The following is a 20,342-nucleotide window of genomic DNA, read 5'->3' on the forward strand; positions in this document are numbered from 1 at the left end:
TTCACATGAGTTATTGGTTTGAATCTGTCAAATAAGAAACACCTAAATGGGGCTCAGCGTTTCTTCACTGAACTGCAAGTCATTTGTTTTGTTGTCTTTCTAGTTTTGTTGTGTCTTTGTTGTGACAGAGTTGTTACTGTGTTTGTTTTAGTAATTTTGATCAGTATATGGGTGATAAAAATGTGCATTCTTTTAAAAATCTAGTTTACAAAATGTGTCAAGTTTGTAGAAATGTAATCTGTGTGTCCATGTTGGTTGGTATAGCATTTTTTTTTTTAAAGGTGATTTTATTTACTGAGTTTATGACTTTAAAAAGGTTAAGTAGTGTAACCATAAAGTAAAGGGTTTTTAAATACTTTCCTTGCACTTTGTATACACGTGATGTGAGTGTACACAACTTTTTTCAAATATTACTAGCCTAATATTTAAAAACTGAAAATGTTCACTGCTTTATATTTTAACAATAATAGATTCATATATTATAATGGATCTAATTGATTATCATTAATGATATATTATTCCAGACTATTTAGGCCAACATTTCTTTTTTCAAGAATTTCTGCTTTTAAAGAGTCTTTCTTGTCTGTAGTCTGTTGTCATGTGTGATTTCACTATTGATGGCTATCATGGTGAAATATTCATGTATTGTCAAAATCTCTTGCACTGTACCCTGCTTTGAAATGCATGTCTCTAATGTTCTCAGGTGACTTTCAATATGTGCACATATCGGTGTTCATGAGCCCTCAAGAGAGAGGAATCTCAGCACACTAGTGTTTGCATGCATTCACACCATCTCCCTATTTTCGTCACGTTTTGTTTTGGTCCAAAGCTCCAGTGGCGTGTGAAAGGAATGTTGGATACAGAGAAGGAGAGACACACAGAAAGAAAGATATCTGGGCTCAGTCCATCTGCAGACCCCCGTCCACTCAGAGGCGTAATCATAAAGGGTCATCGAGGGTCTTAAAGCTGACAGCAACAGGCAGCCCCATCTGCAGCTTGTCACCAGACCCCCATCCAGTTGTGCAGATAGGGTAGCATTTCATTTTCATAACACATCCTGCCAGGACCTCGCCAGGTGGCAGCTACTACCCCAGTGTGCAGGGAGATGAACCCGAGCAGGCTTTTAGCAGGAACTGATGCTATCTCAGTAATATTTTCATTTATTCGCAAGGTTTGTTTTCTTCTCCCCTGTCTCACAAATCTGCTCTGACTCTGTTTATGTGGAGGAAATTCTGTTGACATGGGAGAAGCCTGTTGTGAGTATGTGCAGTATACAGAATGAATACTGACTGTATGATCAGATAAAAAATATAAATTTCAGATCTATAGACTTCTAATCTGAGCTATATATACAGACATGATGTCATCTGTCTGTAAAACCTATATTCTTACTCTGTTTTTTTGTTGTTAATCAACATCTTGCACATAGAAAGATAATTACAAAACAGTACGGTTAGATGCAGAAATGCTTTCGATGTGAACGGCCCCTAAGTCAGCATTTTAACCATCAAGGAACCTCGTAAGTGACAGATTTGGAAGGGTCTACATATGCAGCAACTCTATGCAACATAAAAAAGAGCTTTGCATGGGAAACTCGACTCACAATTGATTTCAGTAGAGTTTATTTTTCGTGCTCACCTCAGTTTTACACACACAATATTGGGTAGTCTATTTTTATCAATACTTTTCAGTATTAAAATAAATATATTTATAGTCGCCATTTGTCTCCCATTGTATGCCATCTTGCATTGATTTTTTTCCACTTAGCTGATCACAATCCAATATGAGATTATCTTCTCTGTGATGCATAAATTCGATGCTGCCATAGAACTCAGCCAAAATAAGGAATCTTAGGAGGCAGCATAATGAAGGGAGCACATGTTCCTCTTTATCCTGAATTGTAAACATACAGAAACATAACATTGCAAACATGCAGATATTAGCATCTGTGCACTTCCTGGAGTCTGAAGAGTTTAAACAGATTTCTCATTTTGATTAAATTGTAACTCAATATGAGCAAAGAGCTTATGTGGAGTGAGTCTGTGCAACAGGTGACCCTTGAGATGGCAGCCAGAAAAACAACAGGATTCTCAAATGGCATGAGCGAAGTCATCTTGAGGGGTCACCAAGAGGTAACCCTGCGATGACATCTGGACTACAAATCCAGAAATTGCTTTGGTCTAGACCATAATACACATGCCAGTTGAGCTTGGCCCTTGTTTTTCAAATCCATCTTCTGGTTCAGATTGTGGTGTCAGGAGCCCCCTTCCTCGCAGTAACCTCCCTCCCTCCCCTTCTTCTCAGTGTTTCACACACAGCTGTTTGTTTTTGTCACCCAATTTGCAGACATTATGCACACAAGTACGCCTTTTGTTCTTCTCGTCAAAGCTGTGCTTTATGCGGCTGTTGTGGTGCGGGATGAGGACGTTTCCCTATTTTCTCCTTTTTCTTTCTCTCTTTCACTCTCCCACACTGTAAAACATTTGTCACATGACCTAAATATGTGCTTCATGTGGTGACATCTAAATTAACTGGTTTTGTTCAAGTAAAAAATATTATGTAATATGACATAATCAACCTGCCTACAATAAATTACACCAATGAGTAATTTTATTCAGGACAGGTAGAAATACTGTAGCACTTATAGAAAGCTGAAGTGAAGTAAACTAAAGCTGAAGTGGGAAATTTCTGTGCCATTAGCACCACCAAACAGAATTAAAAAAGTAACTCATTGTTTTCACACTGGTTTCCCCAACCACTCCCCATATCTTCCATTGGTCGGATAAACGCAGTCCCACCCCAAACTCACACTGTTGGTTGAGTCAGGATGGTCAGGATGATCAAAAAACAGAGCAATGTTTTGATAGTGCCACACACTGTAAAAACGGAATTGTTGAGCAGTTAATAAATCAAAGAAAACATGATACAGTACATTTTTTGAGTTCTCTCAACAACTGTCTTAATAATAGTCCTCAGTAACATTGCTTTTAGTCAATTTGAAATTGTTTGTTCACTAAATGCAAAACTTCTTGTTGAGAGAAATACTAATTTCTTATTCAGCCAACTATCAATTTGCAATATGAGAACTTTCATTTTGTGACCATTTCACTCTTATGTATGGTTTTAAAGTACTTTACTTTATACTGCAATCTTTGCTTCTGAAGAAAGGTATGTCTTGCAAGGCAAGACAGGACTTACAATTGTTTGACATAGATACACAAGAGACCATAACCCTTAACACACAAATCTCAATAATGGTGACAATCAACAAACCTCATTAAGTTAAAAGATGAGCTCTTAACATCACCACACAACAAATAACTAACAGTGGCATAAAAAAAAAAAAAAAAAAAAAAAACTACAATAACAGCATAAATAAAGTCAGAAAACAGCAAAAAAATAAATAAAATAAATACGCATATAACACTAACCACATAATATATTCCTGTTGCAATGCATGCTGGGAACTTGCAAATCAGCAACATTGTTCAATATGAAATTATTTGTTCAGACAACTCTGTTAGGCTAGTTGGGACAACATTTGGGGGAATATTGTTGATCTAACTTGTGTTTTTATGTAGATGCAAAGTAATTCACATTTCGTAGTACCTGTAACTCAAAAACCCCCATAATCTGAATAAAATGCAATATCATTTTTTACAGTGCAAAGCCACAGGGGCAAATTCACTAAAGAGTTGTGCCCCTTCTGCGCATGGTATTTTAGCGCAAAAAGCTGCGTCTTATTCACTAATGACCCGCAATCTAGTATGCAGATGCAATTAGCGCTGAAATAGCTTTGTGTCTTAAAGCTACACTATGTAACTTTTTTTTGTTAAAAAATTACAGAATGTTATTAATGAGAGTGCAACAAAAATCCATCTTCCAAACCATGTCTTTTCCCAAATACACTTTGTTAGACCTATAATAATGATTTATATTTTAGAGCTGTCAGGATGGATTTCACGTGAAATTGCATACATACGCCATTCGCCCACGCGTGTTGACGTAATTTCCGTACACAGAGAAAATAAGCTCCAGCTACTGTAGCACGTGTATGGTGTGGGAGTAGCATGAAGCTGAAAGTTTGATGTCACAACGAACGAGAAAATTTGACCATGGATCATTCAAAATGGCAAACCTCCGGGGAATCACTGGTTGTAAAAACAAAGAAACCCCAAACAGAGCAGAGTCTACAAGCAAAAAGGGAAAGCGACAGAGTTCGTAATAAAACCTGAATCAATATTGGCTTGGCTTGGCTTGGCTTGGCTTGGCTTGGCTTGGCTTTTCAGAGGTGGCGACAACTCAGAGATCTGAAAGGATTTAAAAGCTACCAAGAGATGGCTTTTTCTTACTCAACAGGTAAGATATTTTATTGATATAGTTTATGTGTAGTTGTATAAGTGACACACATACACACATCTTTTTTGTATGTACATTTGTGCCATAGCCTAGTCTGCATAATTCCTTGATGGTGATTCTGACGCAGACGGTGATAAACCAGCACAAACAGCGTGTGCAAATAACCTTTACAGGTTCTTAGTGAATTCTCCCCATACTTTTGGAGGAAATCAACCTACAATGGCTTACTTGGTTTTCTTTGCATATTAAACTGGGATAGGAGAAAGTATATAAAATAGAAAAAGGTACTATAGCTTTAATAACTGCAGTTTCATTTTGAATTGCAAGGCCACCCTGGTAAATTGTGATGTGTCCCAAGTGATTGAATGAGATTGGGCTTACTGAACTTACTGGGCTTTAGTATGCTCATGTTTCTGGTTGATAACATCCACTGCTTGTTACCTGCAAGCACCCGAAGGATTATAGTGTGCTCAAACTTGACGAGTCGGTTGATGAGGATAAATGCATGACTGGTGACACTTTGTTTTGAGGGTTAGAATCACAAACCGATTCCAGAGACAATTGTGTCATATTACCCATCAAGATTGCTTCTGGGTATAGAAGGTCAAGGTCAATGTAACTTTTCTTGTTAGGACAGCTGTAGTCAAACATAACAGACCTTTCAAGTGCATGGTATCTATAGGCTGTAGCTCTATGGCATTTCTGTTTTCTCAGCTGCTGGACATTAGAGAGGGAGGCCTCTTGATTGCAATGCTCCAACATGCATTTAGCTCTATAAGCCAAAAGGGATGAAGGTCTTACTGTAAAGAGGTACAAGGAGGGGATTTATGAGCTGGTGAAAGATGTACAGGGTCAATACCTGTATTATTTGAAAGATTTGTATCTTAAGTTATGGGAAGACTATTCACAGGCATAAAGCCAGAATGTACTTATAAACCCTCTTCATGTATACTGAGCTTAATACCTGGTTTACATTTACACCACTTCTTTGTCATCTTTTTTTCCCATGAGAGTTCATGCTTTACCAATTACAGTCATTCATATTTGAGGAATAGGAGTTGGTGTGCCATCTTTTGGATGGTAAAATACTTTCGCCTATCCTAGTTTGATATGCAGAGACCGTAATAAGTAAGCCATAGGTTGATTTCCTCGGAAATTGTAAACATTGTAGCTTAACCAATGGCTTGAGTTTGGGGCAGGACTACCTGTTTTTGCCGACCATTGGAAGACAATGAGTGTTAAGGAAACCTTTTTGAAAGCAGTAATTATTTTTGCAATTCCGTTTGGTGACACTAGTTGCACCTAAATTACACATTACAGCTTTAAATGTTGCTGTATTGTAGGAAACATAATATTTGAAGTTACAAAGAGGCTGTGAAAAATAGTAGACTTGCACTGTACATCTGTTATTTTTATACACTTCCATGATGCATTTCCCTCTATTAACCCTACTGTCTCTCATGTCAAGATCTTTTTAGTGGACATGAGCTAATGTTGTGAAAACAGACGTATCTGTTTCACTAAGTGATGTCACATTGACTTGCTGTCTGGTGCAGTCTGCTCGATTATGCACAGGTATGGATCTCTCCATACTCTCCTGTCTGAGGGGCCAGCACACAGACAACATAATCTGAGACTAGACTAGTTCAGTGTCAGGATAAACCTTGAATAGAGTGCATCACCTTGAGCTGCCTGTTGAACAAGGGCATGAGAGTTCTAGCTTCTAAAATAGGGTTCATTGATTTTTCTTTTTTTTTTTTTTTTTCAGCTTTACCCAGTGTCCTTTACCAACATTGAAGTCATAGTTGGAGCTGTGGCGCAGTGGTTAGTGCAAATTATGTATTCATGTTGGAGCTATGGTGCTCATACGAGTGATGCAGGATTGAGCCCAGCAGGCAGTGTCTTAATCTCATTCTTGCACTAATTTTCTGTCTCTTCTATATATCTGTCCAGTTTTTTCCCCCTTTGTTAAAACAGGAAGTTTGGACAGTACATATTGTAGGACTTTTCCCCTTAAAGAAAATATCCAATTGGCTACCTCACAACCATAAACCATGATGTGCCACTTGCTAGTCAGATGCAGGTGATATTTTAGAGATGTACATTCTCATTCTATAGAGCACTTGATTGGACAAAAATCTGTGTACTGCAAGACGTCATTAATTTTGATGTTCTTTTTTTCTAGAAAGAAAAAAGTGTCGATTTTTTACGTACGATGTTTAGGAGTGCTCTAGCATATAGAAGGCCTCAAAGAGAATACACACGGACTAAAGTCACAAAACTCCAATTTTGATTTCATGGAGTTTAAAAAAAAAGCATTGAAGTCCAACATAGTCTCATGACAACTTGTAATAATTTGTATGATATGACAAAATTGTAAGATATCGAACGACTTGGCTCGAAGGAAAACATATGACTTTTGTTCCCATTGAGACCAACCGATCAAGAAACAGAATTTCAAATTGATGCAATACAGGCATAAAAATGTTGCTAGCCTCCTATACAACAGTTTATTTTAAGGAAGGAAATGTCTGTAAACAAATTTGGTTACTCATTACTTTTTTATTTATGAAATATAAATGACTGATGTATAACCTGTTGTACGCTTCCCTCGTCTCGTCCAAATCCGATGTTTTCTTTCTTCCATCATACACAACATTTCTTGGTTTAGGGTTTAGGTAAGGGGTAACACTTTATGGCTAGGTTTAGGTTAGGGCTATACTTACAGTAGGAAAGGTCGGAACAACATAGTTCATTGGTTTGTTTATTTTTCTCTATGGGAGTAGAACTCATATGTTCTCATATGTAAAGCCAGTGTGTAGGATTTCCGATGATTTTACCATCTTGTACTATAATAATGACTTGTCATAAGACTGGGTTGTTGAAGTCACTGAATCCAAGCGCTTAAAGCTTGGATTGCCATTAGGTTTGGGAGCTCTTGTAACACATGCACCTATCATAGTCAGTGCTGCTGAGTTAAAGGGCAGACCCGCTCTCATATAATCTATAATTCACAAAAGTCTCACTTTCCCCGTAGTGACGAGAGAACCCTGATACCACTGAAACTGGGAGGCTTATATTACCTGAACTACAGAGCAAATTTGTGTTGACCGGCTTGTGTCATGTGTCATCATTTATCTGCCCGCAGTAGCATTCAGTTCAGTAGATACCCTGAGATCTGCCTCGTTCAAAGACAATGGGCTTTGACTCTTTTGGATGTCAACCCTGAGGCAAAACTTAATGATTGGGGGGGGAGCCCTATTAAAGGCAATAAAGGAGAAAGAGAGAGAGAAAAAAGATAGTGTAACCCAAGTACCCCAGGCTGGGTGTTATGCCGTCTGTCAATGCCTGAGTGTGTTTTTACGAGGCTGTGGTCAGACAGCATAAAAAGCCCAGCAGTTGTAAAACTGCCACAGAAATCACACTCTGTGTTTTAATAATGCCATTTAGGCACAGAAACTTGTGCAAGAATAACAGGGAGTGAATGGCTGTGCATTCTAACACTCCAGATCCCCCTCAGGCCAAAGGTTTGAGAGAAACAAGGCATGAGGTTTCAAAGAGAGAAGAGTATCTCCGTTTCCAAGGTTTTCTTGAATTGTAGTGGCAGATGAAAGCAAACCATTTCTGAATGTCTCTTTCAGAAATTGACATCAGTGCACCAAACTTTTTTTACACCCATTTATCTGTACCTTTATACTCATCATCGCTTTGCCATCTGTTGTCCATTTTATCAATTGACTTGTGTCCTTCAAGCTTAAGAAGTCTTGAATAAGGACAGGAATGTGGTTAAACAAGCCGTTGATCGTTAGCTCTCTCACTACTTCTGCCTAGTGATGTCACATGTTTTCATAATATACTGTAATCTTTGAGATTTAGCTCCAAAGTGCTCATTTTATAGATGTTCTGTCAAAGACTTTGTCATTTTGTTGGAGTGAAGTTGGATCGGCAGAAGACATCACCCTTGAATATGTATTGACCATTTAAAAGGCTCGGTTTCTAATTTAATATTCGTACTGTTACCATGGAAAAGCATGAACAATGGCAGGATACAGGGGCACTAGAGGGGAGCAGGAATTATGACAGGCTCTTGACGTTGAATGGGGCGGTCAGATATCCACCGACAGGGCTACAAATAAAGCTGGAGGTCAATGTCATGTACAGAGATATTTGTTACACTATATAAAATAGAGTGCATTTTGTCAAATTGTTAATGTTAATGATTAGTTAATACAAATTGTCAGCAATGTGGCAGTAGGGTTGCAGCAGTGTACCGGTTTCACGGTATACCACGGTATGAAAATTTACGGTTATCATACCATGTACATTTGCTTATCTACGGTATTGAGAAAAAAATGCAACCGGACGGAGAATCTCACCTGCGCGTGCGCATCTCCTTTCCTCCTCGACTGTCTGTCAGACTCGTCAACTTGCCCCACACACGCATGCAGCGCAGAAAATGTCAGAGAGAAGCGGGGGGGGGGGGGTCTGACATAAGTGAGTGTGTGTGTGTGTGTGTGTGTGTGTGATTTAAAGCAGTGTTTCTCAACTGTTGGGTCGCAGGTCTATTCGGACTGGGTCACGGACAGCGGGGAAAGAACAATGCCATGGTTCTCCCATTGAAGATATTTCTGCGGCCGCCCAAGTGATAGCCTATTTAGGACTGCTGAGGCAGATTAGCTGATTGCGAGATTATCATTAAAAGACTTCTCATCTGCAGTTTCGCACGAGTGTAACGGAACCAGCTCGCGATCATGATATGCTCTTCTCTCTGGTGCGTGCGTGTGTGCAACAACCGGGCTTCCCTCGATATTGTGGAGCGCGGACCTCAAAACTGATGTGACCAATTTCAGTTCTAGTGAGACTTTTCTAGTTAAAAGCATTATGGAGGAAGTCAAGTCAAACCTCTCAAACAGTAGGCAGTCCTGACATGCCAAACAGCACTGAGGAGGAAAAGAGCAACACAGTGTTATGTGCTAATTTTTTGTTTCATTATACATCATCACCTTTACAAAATTGTTTCATGATTTTACATGAGTAAAAGTAACTGTTATATTTTGACACAATGTTATAGTTTCATATGAAATTATCTAAAGGTAGAATCTATTAGACCTCATTTTATATCAACAGTGGCATTCGTAGTTAAAGTTTCAAGATGTTTCAGCTAGTACTTATTTTTTCATAAATATTATAATTTGTTATTATTATTAGTATTATTAAAGACTAGCTACACTGACCTAACCATGGTTTAGGGTTATTGTAACTGATAATAATAATTGTGTAAAACCATATACCGTGATACCTTGAAACCGTGATATTTTCTAAGACGGTTATCATACCGTGAACATCTCATACCGTTGCAACCCTATGTGGCAGATTACTTAAAAGTTTATTTTTCCTAATTGTTTTATGAAAATGGTATTAAATCTAAAAGATTATACTGTAGCATTAAAAATATGCTTCCCTTATACATTCATAATTTAACCTAATACAGTGTCTTCTACTGTATGTTGATATTGACCACTGCACATATATATATGGTCAATTAATGGGTTAATTTTAGCCAGAAAATATATGCAATCTTTCCAGACAGAACAATACACCTGACATACAGTATAGGTAAGATTTTTAGCATTTTATTTTAGACGTTTGTTCCAGACATTTAAAACGCACACTGTCACACACAGACGCATTCAGTGAACAAAAGGTGAAAGAACATTTGGCCTTTTTCCTGTGTTTGTGGAACATGTCACTGGTTTCCTATGTGATTTTGCTCCAACCTGTCACCCAGTCTGAATGAGTGTAAAACCCCATGTCTGAACATTGTTACTATACAATTGTGTCCCACATGAAGGGAATTTCCCCTTGTATAGGATAACACACACTGCCACATCAGGATCCCTGTTTGAACTATAGAAATTCCAAAAGTAATTACGAAATTAAAAATGGCCAGCTTTCATGCAGCAACAATCTCAGTGACTACATACGGTGCTGTAGATCTTTACAAAAGCACTTAAAGAGATGGTTCACCCAAAACTCACCCGTATGTTCTTCTAAACCCATATGATAATCTTCCCCTCAAGTGATCTGTTAACCGATGTGTCCGGATCATTGAATCAGTGAGTTAAACTCAAGAAACAGATCAGTCCAATTCATGAATGAATCATTCAGACCGGTTTTGTGAACTGGATCAGTCAAATCATTGAAAAGATGTAACTCCAAAGAGTGATCTGTTCACGATTGGGCATTGCTACTTCTCTTATTAAAGCACCAAGGAGAGCTAGGGAGGATGTCAATGTTTTCTATAAATAACAACAACTTAATTTTGACTATTGCATGGCTTCAGAAGACTTGGAATATAGAGCAGAAGTCATATGGACTACTTTTAATATATTTTCATGTTGCATTTTTGTCATTGGAAGCTTGACAGCCCAAGTCTTCCAAGATTTTTAGTAAATATTAAATTTTGGCCTGTTCCTCAGAATCACTATTGTTTGGCTTCAGAAAACTTGCCATATAGATCACAAGTTGTATGGACCACTTTTATGGTGCTTTTTTTTATATATATATATCATTTTGGTGCTCTAGTCCTTTACTATTAATATAACCAAAAGTGTGGTCAGTATATTCTTCAAAAATTCACCTTTTGTGTTCCACGGAAGACAGACTTTCACACAGTTTTAGAAGAGGATGAGTGAATAATGGCAGTATTTTCATTTTTGGGTCAACGATCTCTTTAAAGCAGAGAGTTGAGAATTGTATTTTATGTGAAGACAGTTGCAAGCATTGGTTTGCTTTCAGCTTGTGGAGGAATAACGGTGACAGGGTGTGTCTGTGTGTGCCTCCTTTCGCTTTCCACAAACAGAAATATAATCTCAGCACCTATGAGTCACTGTTCTTCTTTACCCACCACATCATCTTCCTGCATGCTGTTTTTTTCCCCTTCTCGGAGACAGAGGCAGTCAGGGAAGTGATACATTCTCTCTCACCTCTTTGCACACTCTGAGAGAGTCTGAATAGCCGTCGTTTTGACTTCCATTTAAAGGGTTTTTGGGGACAATCAAGTATTTTATTAAGGACACTGTCTTAAAAGTGGTGGAATACTCTACACGACTAAAACAGTCATTTGAGATCAAATAAGGGACAGGAGAGCTTTCCACAAGCACTCGTGCATGATTTAAAAGTACATCATTTTTCATTAAGCTCCTCGCTCTGTTTATTTGCGTGCTGCAAACTTTTCCATGGCTTTAATGGACACTGCATGAAAAGAATCTTTCATGTGGAGAGAAATGAAAAAAAGCAGCAGAAAACCAAACTCGCTCGGGCCAGAGTGACTGCATTTGTCGAGCTGTACTTTTTGGAGGAAATCTTAGAGTGGAATAGACATCCATGTGACTCGCAGAGGCAAGTGTGTTAAGGATGAATGATGGATTTGGAGTTTTCTGTTTGATTTGACCTAAATGACATGAAAGATTTATTTTTTTGTTGAAAAACAATTAGACCTTGAGCTAGTGCTGAACGCTTTGCTGAGGTTATCACATAACGTATCACAAACACATAAGACTGTTTCTTGCTTGTGATCTTGCCAAATATCCACTTTACTCTGTTCTTTATATACAGTATATAAATAAATATAAGTAGTCCATGTGACTCTTGCATCATATTCCAAGTCGGTAACACTTTACGATAAGGTTGTATTCATTAACATTATTTAACTACTATTAGTTAATATGAACTAACAATGAACAATATTTTTTCAGCGCTTATTAATCTTGGTTATTGTAAATTTCAACATATAATTTGTTTTAAATAAAAGTTGTAGGTCAACATTGGTTAATGTTTCCATAATGCATTACCAATGAATAATTTGCATCTTAAAAAAATCAACACTGACAAAGATTAATAAATACTGTAAAAAAAAAAAAAAAAAAATAAAAAAAAAATATATATATATATATATATATATATATATATATATATATATATTAGTGTTCATTGTTAGTTCTTGATACCTAATGCAATTACTAATGTTAAAAAATAGAACCTTATTGTAAAGTGTTACCTCAAAGTCTTCTAAAGGCATACTATTTTACTTGACCAGGAATTTAAGTCATTTTTCAGCAAAAATCTTGATATCTTTGTGCGTATATGAGCACTTTAAGAGAAGCTTGTTTAAAATGGCTTGTGTTAATCTGAGAACTTGTGTTGTTTAGCGCTAACACACTGTGAACAAGCTTCTCTCATAGCGCTTAAAGTGAGACACTTTTTGCTGCCATTGTATTGCAAAGGCACAGAGGGATCTTCGGTACAACATTTGCTTTTGTGTGAACTAACCCAAAAATGAAAGTTGTTTTAGATGTTTACACGTAAAAACATGCAGAGATAATGTTAAACTCTTTATATTTATTGACAGGATAAAGTAGCTTAAAAGCTCGGGATATAAGTTAATGATTTATTTGGGGTTCAGATAACAAAAATGGTTGTGAACCCCAGTCCTAACCCATTCAGTACTAAGAGCTATACCCTATATTTCAAAGAGATAGACACACTCGAAAACCTTCTCATCTACGTGACACCATAATCTCATGATCCAGTCATCAGTTTACTCCATGGGTCCATGCACTGGAGGCCAACCAAGTGATGGAAAGTGATGGAAAGCCCCATTCTAGCTTTAACTAGGTGATGTATTGTGCCAGGGTGTTTCCCCCAGATAGCTGATCACCTCTCTTTCTTTTCTGCCTTGTTTTTGACAATATGAGTGGACTGGGGCACTGTGGCATTGTTTGTTCGTCAGTGTGGAAAAGGTTTTGTTGCCATGCTGAAACAATTGCCATTCCCTGAAGCAAATTGAGTGTGGAGGAGGGCTTTCGTCTCCCCCTGACTTTTATGACTTGAAATTCCTCTCGTCTTTCAAAGACAGCGGATCCGATGATCTTGGGTGGGCCTGTGGATGCCTCTTAATGACAGAGCAGGAACCGAGGCGGCGATGCACCCTCTTATCGAACGAAAGTGAGAAATCTTTTCTTTCCACCACATTAAATCTTCACAGTGGATTTGAGAGTGAAAAACAGTTGACCCTTGCCACTTATTCTTCGAAGCATGATGACTTTACTGGGTTTCTCACGGTCAAATTACTATAATTTTGCTTTTATTTGACGCAGTCATTTTGTCCTGCACTCTGATTCTCTTAAGGCCTTGAATGGCCACAGAGCATTCAAGAGTGAAATAGTTCCCTCTTTCAGTAATGTAGACAAATATAGTTCTTATTTTGGTTAGGCGGGGTGCAGCCCTAAATTTCCTAACCATTTTAGGGAAGGACATTTCAACGGATCGAGTCATTGATAAAGTCGCGTCTGTGAGTAGTGATTTGAAAATGCTAATGATAAAGATTGTTGCTTACTTAATTTACCATATTAAGGTGTAACTCATTTATAGCAGCAGGAGCTGTGAATGAACGATGTCCCATGGTAAGCAGCAGAGTGTGTGTGGTTGATTTAATGTATGTGTGTATGTGTGTGCTGGGCTTGGTCGGAGAGAGAAAGGGAACTGGCACAAAAGAGAGGAGACTGTGCATCAGTGCTGTACAGATCCTGATGTAATAATGGAGTAATAATAGCAGGCCTGCCACCACCCATCTCCTACCACATCACTCTCACTGCCAGCTCACCCTTTCTCTCTCTTGCTTTCTGTCTACGTGTCCCTCACTCACAGTACCGTTTCCCTTTCCAGTCTCTCTCTGCATCTCCAGCCACATCAGTCACTAAAACATTGTTTTATTTTTTCACCCTAAAATGGACATTCTGTCATCATTTACTCACCCTCATTCATTCCAAACATTTCTTTCTTCTGTGGAACACAAAAGAAAATGTTTGGAAGAATGTCAGCCTCAGTCACCATATCACTTTTAAAACGATACAATGAAAATAAATGGTGACTGATGCTGTTAATCTGCCTAATATCTACAACTGTGTTCAACTGAAGAAAGCAAGTTATATGGGTTTAGAACAACATGAGGGTGAGTAAATGATTTTAATTTTGGGGTGAACTATTCCTTTAATATTTGTTCATTCGTATTGCCAAAGCATTTACAGCTTAGCTGCATACAAATAAAACAGTTGAAAACTAGATAGGTAATGTCTGTCAAGATGTTGATGTTGGCTTGACAAAGCCTTGCATGAAAGTTCAAATAGTTTTGAAAGTTTGAAGGTTTTAAAGGCAATGCAGTAATAAAGACAGAAAGGACAAACATTTGAGAGAGAGAAAGAGAGAGAGAGAGCAACTTAAAGCAGATTAAAGGCCTTGTGTGGGATTGTTTACATTTACATTTTTTACAGTTGAGTTTGAATAGTCTTGGCCAGTTTGGAAATTCCATCAATTTAAGTCTATAGGATTTTTTCATTTTTTGATTGTCTGCTTTGAGAAAACCGTAAGTCCAATCAGTTGAATGCTTTACCATCATTCCGAGCCCATATTATGTTCATTTATAGGTTCATAATTTTATTTTGGGGGTCTACTAGAATAGGTTTACATGCTTTAATGTTAAAAAAACACATTATTTTTCTCATACTGTACATTGCTGCAGCACCTCTTTTCACCCTCTGTCTGAAACGCTCTGTTGTAGCTCTGGTCTCTTTAAAGCCTCCCTTTCTGAAAAGCCCCATCTGCTCTGATTGGTTAGCTGGCCCAATCTGTTGTGACTGGTCAACCGATTAGAGTGTGTGTCGGAAATGTAACGCCCTGAGTTTCAGCTCCCGAGGCTTCCTGAGCAGTGCATTCCTGAGGCGGACATTATGTAAATGTTACATAGTGACGTAGCTATGTTACGGAAGTAATGGCTGGACTGCAAACCAGGCCTTTCAGGCAGTTCAGGAGCAGTGTTTTCTGTGGGAGAGAGTAACTCCCTTTGGCATGGACTTTGTGCTTTGTAACTTTGCAGACTTTTACATGCATAAACCGCTAAATTACACACTAAATGAAAGGTAAAATCTCAAAAAGCATAATAGAGCCCCTTTTAAGATACAAGTGTTGAACTGAGGTTGGCTAACGGCAACACATCACGTACTTTTGAAGTGTCACTTCCGTCAGCTGTTATACGGCAAACACTTCCATGTAGTAAAAAAGATTTAAGTGTTCCATTTGGGACAATACTACACTACATTCATACACTACATTGCTGAGTGCATAGTATATTTTGCATGTGCATAGTGAATAGTGTGTGGTTTGAGACACAGATTTTATTAACCAGAATTAACCAGGGTGTTACTGCAGTAAAATGCTGTTAATATAGTAACCATGTTTTACTTTGTACCATGATTTTATCAAATAAAAAAATGATAGAAAATGTAAAACTATTGATTTAAAGTAATTGATTATCAGTACAGAAACATACAAAAAAGTAATAGAAATTAGGAAGCGCATAGCCAAATTGGACACAGTTTTTGTTATGGAGACAGACTCAAGACAGATCACAGTCTCTCATGTTGTGGCAGACACACATACAGTTCTGTGCTGCTATGACATGCCCACAGCAGTCCTTTCTCTCTCTCTCTCTCTCTCTCTCTCTCTCTCTCTCCCCCCCTCTGTCCTTCTGTTATGGCCCAGCTTGAGTAGCTGGATATGAAAGCAACAGGAGAATTTCCTTCTTAGTCTCCATCCATACACACATACCACCATATAATATAAGCATGCTGTCAGGTCAGTGATTGCCACTGTCGATATTCTTGCCGATTTCGCTCTGACTCACATTGTGCCTTTGTAAATGTTTGTCCAGATGTGTTATGAGGATGACTCATAACTTCTGTTGTGCTTTCAAAGTGCAGCTCCATTTTTTGATAATCTTTTTGCAATGTAAGGCACACAGGGTTTTTCATTTGTACCCGTTTGTGATTGTTGTGACTTGCTTCTCTTTACAGCTCCTTACGTCTGGAATGTTCCATTTGAGCCACTGTAAAATGGGTTAAGACAAGAGTAAGCAGGGTAAGAATTAAATAAGAAACATAATCCCCTTTAAATATAGCCATTTCATGCGATAATTGGTTTAGGCCTGATTTCCATACTGCAAGATGAGACTAAGGCATTAAAGCATCTTTCCACTGCTTAAATCCCAAAGCATTCCTTCCCTCCATAGCTCCCTGTACTCTAGAAACCATTATGCCGACTTTGCTTTTTTGAGAAGGGCAAGACATGTGATTTTTCTCTTATTCTGAAGATTATCAGAGGAGTTCTATTATGGGAGGAAATTTCAATATGCACAATATGTTATTTCTTCTGGTTCTCATTCTACATCACTGGAATGCTCTTCCCACTCAGAACTGGTACTCAAAATCCGCTTTATTCTTCTCTCTGATACTTTGCAAAGAGAGCATTGATGTCTTATTTAGCCTTCTAAAAATCCCATAAGGTTCATGGATATCATTTCTGATGGCCTTTGGAGCTTGTAAATAATGTTGAGCTGCCTTTCCTCAGAATCTTCTTCTACTTGATTCAGATCAACTCTTTTTATTTAAATTGTGATGTAAACTTTCAGGGGAACCATTTGTTAACACTGAGTATGTTTACATGCACTTAAAAAATTTGATTGCTGTCGGTATAAAACAGTAATTCATATTTTTAAAATGTCATGTAAATGCTTTAGTGTGATTGAAATGGCACCATTTCGATTTTTACGAAGTCGGACTTACAGATGCGATTTTATTTTGGCTTCGCCCAGCATGTATATATGTTAATCGAACTACAATTGCCCTTGCCATTGTATGCATGCTCTGAAAGACAGAGGTGATGCATGACGTGTATTTAATCCGTCACATTTGATGTCATTCCTTCAAATATTCGAATACACATTGTGTTATGTTTACTTGACAACAGATGAAGACTGTAGCTTGACTACGCAAAAACCTGCTGTTGCTTGATTATACTGTAACTGCACATGTAAATTAACTGACTAAATTATATGTGATTTGTCACTGTTCGTACTAGTAAATCAGTTTAAAGTAAAAGGATATGGTAGCTGAAAAAAATATTGAAAATTTGTTCCCCACTTTGTTTCAGTTGAGTCCAGAGCAGTTGGTGCTGCTGTTGGAGCTTCTTTTAGAGGAACCAAAGCTGAGCCTCTCCACTCTGAGACTCCTGAAGACCACATATAACCTACAGGCCCAGGATGCTGAGGTGCAGTATCCTACACTCCAACACATTTTTCCCACATGCATTTACATTTAGAGTACTGTACTAACTACCAACATTGCCTTCAAACCCATTCCCAACATCAGTAGAGCTGATCATTTAGTTATTTATCTCTATTGAGAATGTTGCTAAAATAATAATAATAATAATAATAATTATTATTATTATTCAATTTCTAACGTCATTGTTTTCCAAAGTACTAGGTACTAGAGAGCATTTTCAAAAGTCAAAATTTTCGGTGGAGGAAAATGCTGTTCCAATATGGACGAGAGGCATAAATGTATAATCAATGCATTTTCAATTGAAAACTTAAGTGTGGACATTCTTAGTTTCTCTAGTAGCACTCTGTGGTCTCAGGTATCATAAAATAATTTCATAACTAAAAAAAATAAAAAAATAATTTGTATTTATTTATTTGGGATGTAGTCGTTCAATAAGCAGGATAATGTCAGCCAGTTATCATTGCAAAATGAATCATTTCGATCACTCTCAGGTTTTTTTTTTTTTTTTCAATAATGACCAACTGACATTACATTACATTTGTATATTATCTCTTACTTAGTGTCTTGGTAGTTCATAGTTAAATGCTGGCCCATTTTCTTAAGCCTTTGGATATAAATGGACTCTCCACAATTGATTGTTGTCAGAATTTCACAATAATTCTGCCTAAGGTGTTTTTATACCCACATTTCTTTTGCTGTTTCCTCTTCACACCTTTTCAAATATTGACTAGAGGTAGGCTGAACTCTTCTATCATGTCTCCACCTACACCTCTTATGTTCACAATTGGGGAAAAAAACAAACAATCTACCATTCTTATCATTTTATGTTGCTCTAGTTCTTGAATTTGTATACTGTAACACTGATACTGCTGACATTTACGTTTTTACTCCAGTGAATAAGTTGCTTGCATCTAATCTCATCATTTTGTTGAGATAGAGAGGTTTCGAAAATATCATGTCTACTTGAATTCCCTCAAATGTCCCCTCGCCTGGTCGTATCGGGAGCACGCAAGTGAAGATATCTGATTTCTCTCAGATTTTGTGGAGAGGTTTTTTTTCTTTCAAAGACTTTTGGGGGTTGTAGGTCCTGAGTTTTGCTCTTTAAGTGGCAGCATTAGCAAAACAGTAACCTCTGTGGTATTTACCTCCTTATTCAATTACTGTCCCGGCAGCCAATTAGGCCACTTTGTGATTTTTACTCAATTCAGAAGAGGCCAGCTTCTGTTTGGGAGCAAAATTTGGCAGGCCAGCGCTGACCTACCACAACGTTCTTTTGAAATGAAGAACTATTTGGCAGGTCAGAAGATGTAAGATAATACGAAACGGTGACCACAGTAAGTCCCAGACTACCGCAGCTAGTTTCAAACCGGGGCCCAAAGGGAGGTTTTCGTCAAGACCTTCAAGGAAAAACAAAAGGCCCTCTAAAAATAAATCAGGTTATTACTACCACGCGCCCCTCCCTTCATCCACCCGTTCTCTCGATTCTTTTTCTCCCCTCCTGCTCCCAGGCCCTGACGGTCATCTTTTCTTCCAAACAGAATTAATTCTGCAAGCCATTTTTTACCACCCTGTAGAAACATAGCCATTTAGCTTTCTTTTTCTCTCAAGGATTGCTGCTGACACATAATTTTCATGTTTTAATATAGAAGTAAATCTTTATTATCTGTGCATAATTATTAGCTCGGCATGAAGATTGCTTTAAGATCATAATAAAGTGGAGAGGTGTGGCTGGTGCCGCTTAGTCTGTGCAGGTCATGACTGGGTGTTGTTTTCATTCAAGAAATGATTCACAGCTTTGCTATGGATATTTCATCATTAGTGGTGTTTGCTAAGGCAAGAATCACTATTACATTTGCTCGTAATTAGGGTTAGGGATTTGAACAAACCCCTAACACTGATGCAAACAGATGTGAATGCTAGGCCAATACATTGCCTGTTGAAAATACTTAATATGTGTTATTTTTCAGATAGCTTGTATTAAACATCAACTTAAGCTTACTTTCTCAGCAAATGTGCTATTACTTTTCTAAGTGATCAAACTAGCAATTTTCTCTGGGGATGAAAAAACAGACAGAAAAATCCCATAGACTAGGGACTCAAGCCATGTGCCAGTAAGCAACCACCTAGCAACCAGCCAGAATTTGCTAGTGTTTCTTAATAATTTCCTAGAGTAACACTAAAGGCCTGAGTATGCCTCAGTTGTTCGCGTTGTTGATCTTTCCGCACACAGTATGCATGACGCAAATTTCGTCATCAGCACAGTCTGTGCGACCCAGATTTTCTCAACCCACAGACGCGGTCCTCGTCGGTGCGCATCATCAGAGCATGCGCTGGCTATTGACTATGAATATGTTCCATTCCGAAGGGAGAGCTTCGGAGGGTTGAAGAGTGTAGGGCTCAAAAATATCGGTAATTCAGATCGCAATTTAGCATCATATATCTAAGCCAAAGGGGTTTAAATGTTTTAAAAATTCACTATAATGGGGCCTGGGTAGCTCAGCGAGCATTGATGCTGACTACCACCCCTGGAGTTGCAAGTTCAAATCCAGGGCATGCTGAGTGACTCCAGCCAGGTCTCCTAAGCAACTAAATTGGCTCGGTTGCTAGGAAGGGTAGAGTCACATGGGGTAACCTCCTCGTAGTCGCGATTAGGGGTTCTCACTCTCAATGGGGCATGTGGTAAGTTGTGCATGGATCGCAGAGAGTAGCATGAGCCTCCCATGCTGTGAGTCTCTGCGGTGTCATGCACAGCAAGCGACGTGATAAGATGCACGGATTGACTGTCTCAGAAGCAGAGGCAACTGA

At 38.2% G+C, this 20,342-nt stretch overlaps 1 pseudogene; it reads left to right on the plus strand.

Annotated features, from left to right (window-relative positions):
- The window catches only part of LOC127424343 (aminopeptidase O-like), a 96,925-nt pseudogene that overhangs the window by 60,149 nt on the left and 16,434 nt on the right, over nucleotides 1-20,342 (plus strand).

Source organism: Myxocyprinus asiaticus, chromosome 33 (genome assembly GCF_019703515.2).
Source record: "Myxocyprinus asiaticus isolate MX2 ecotype Aquarium Trade chromosome 33, UBuf_Myxa_2, whole genome shotgun sequence".
Classification (NCBI taxonomy): Eukaryota; Metazoa; Chordata; class Actinopteri; order Cypriniformes; family Catostomidae; genus Myxocyprinus; species Myxocyprinus asiaticus.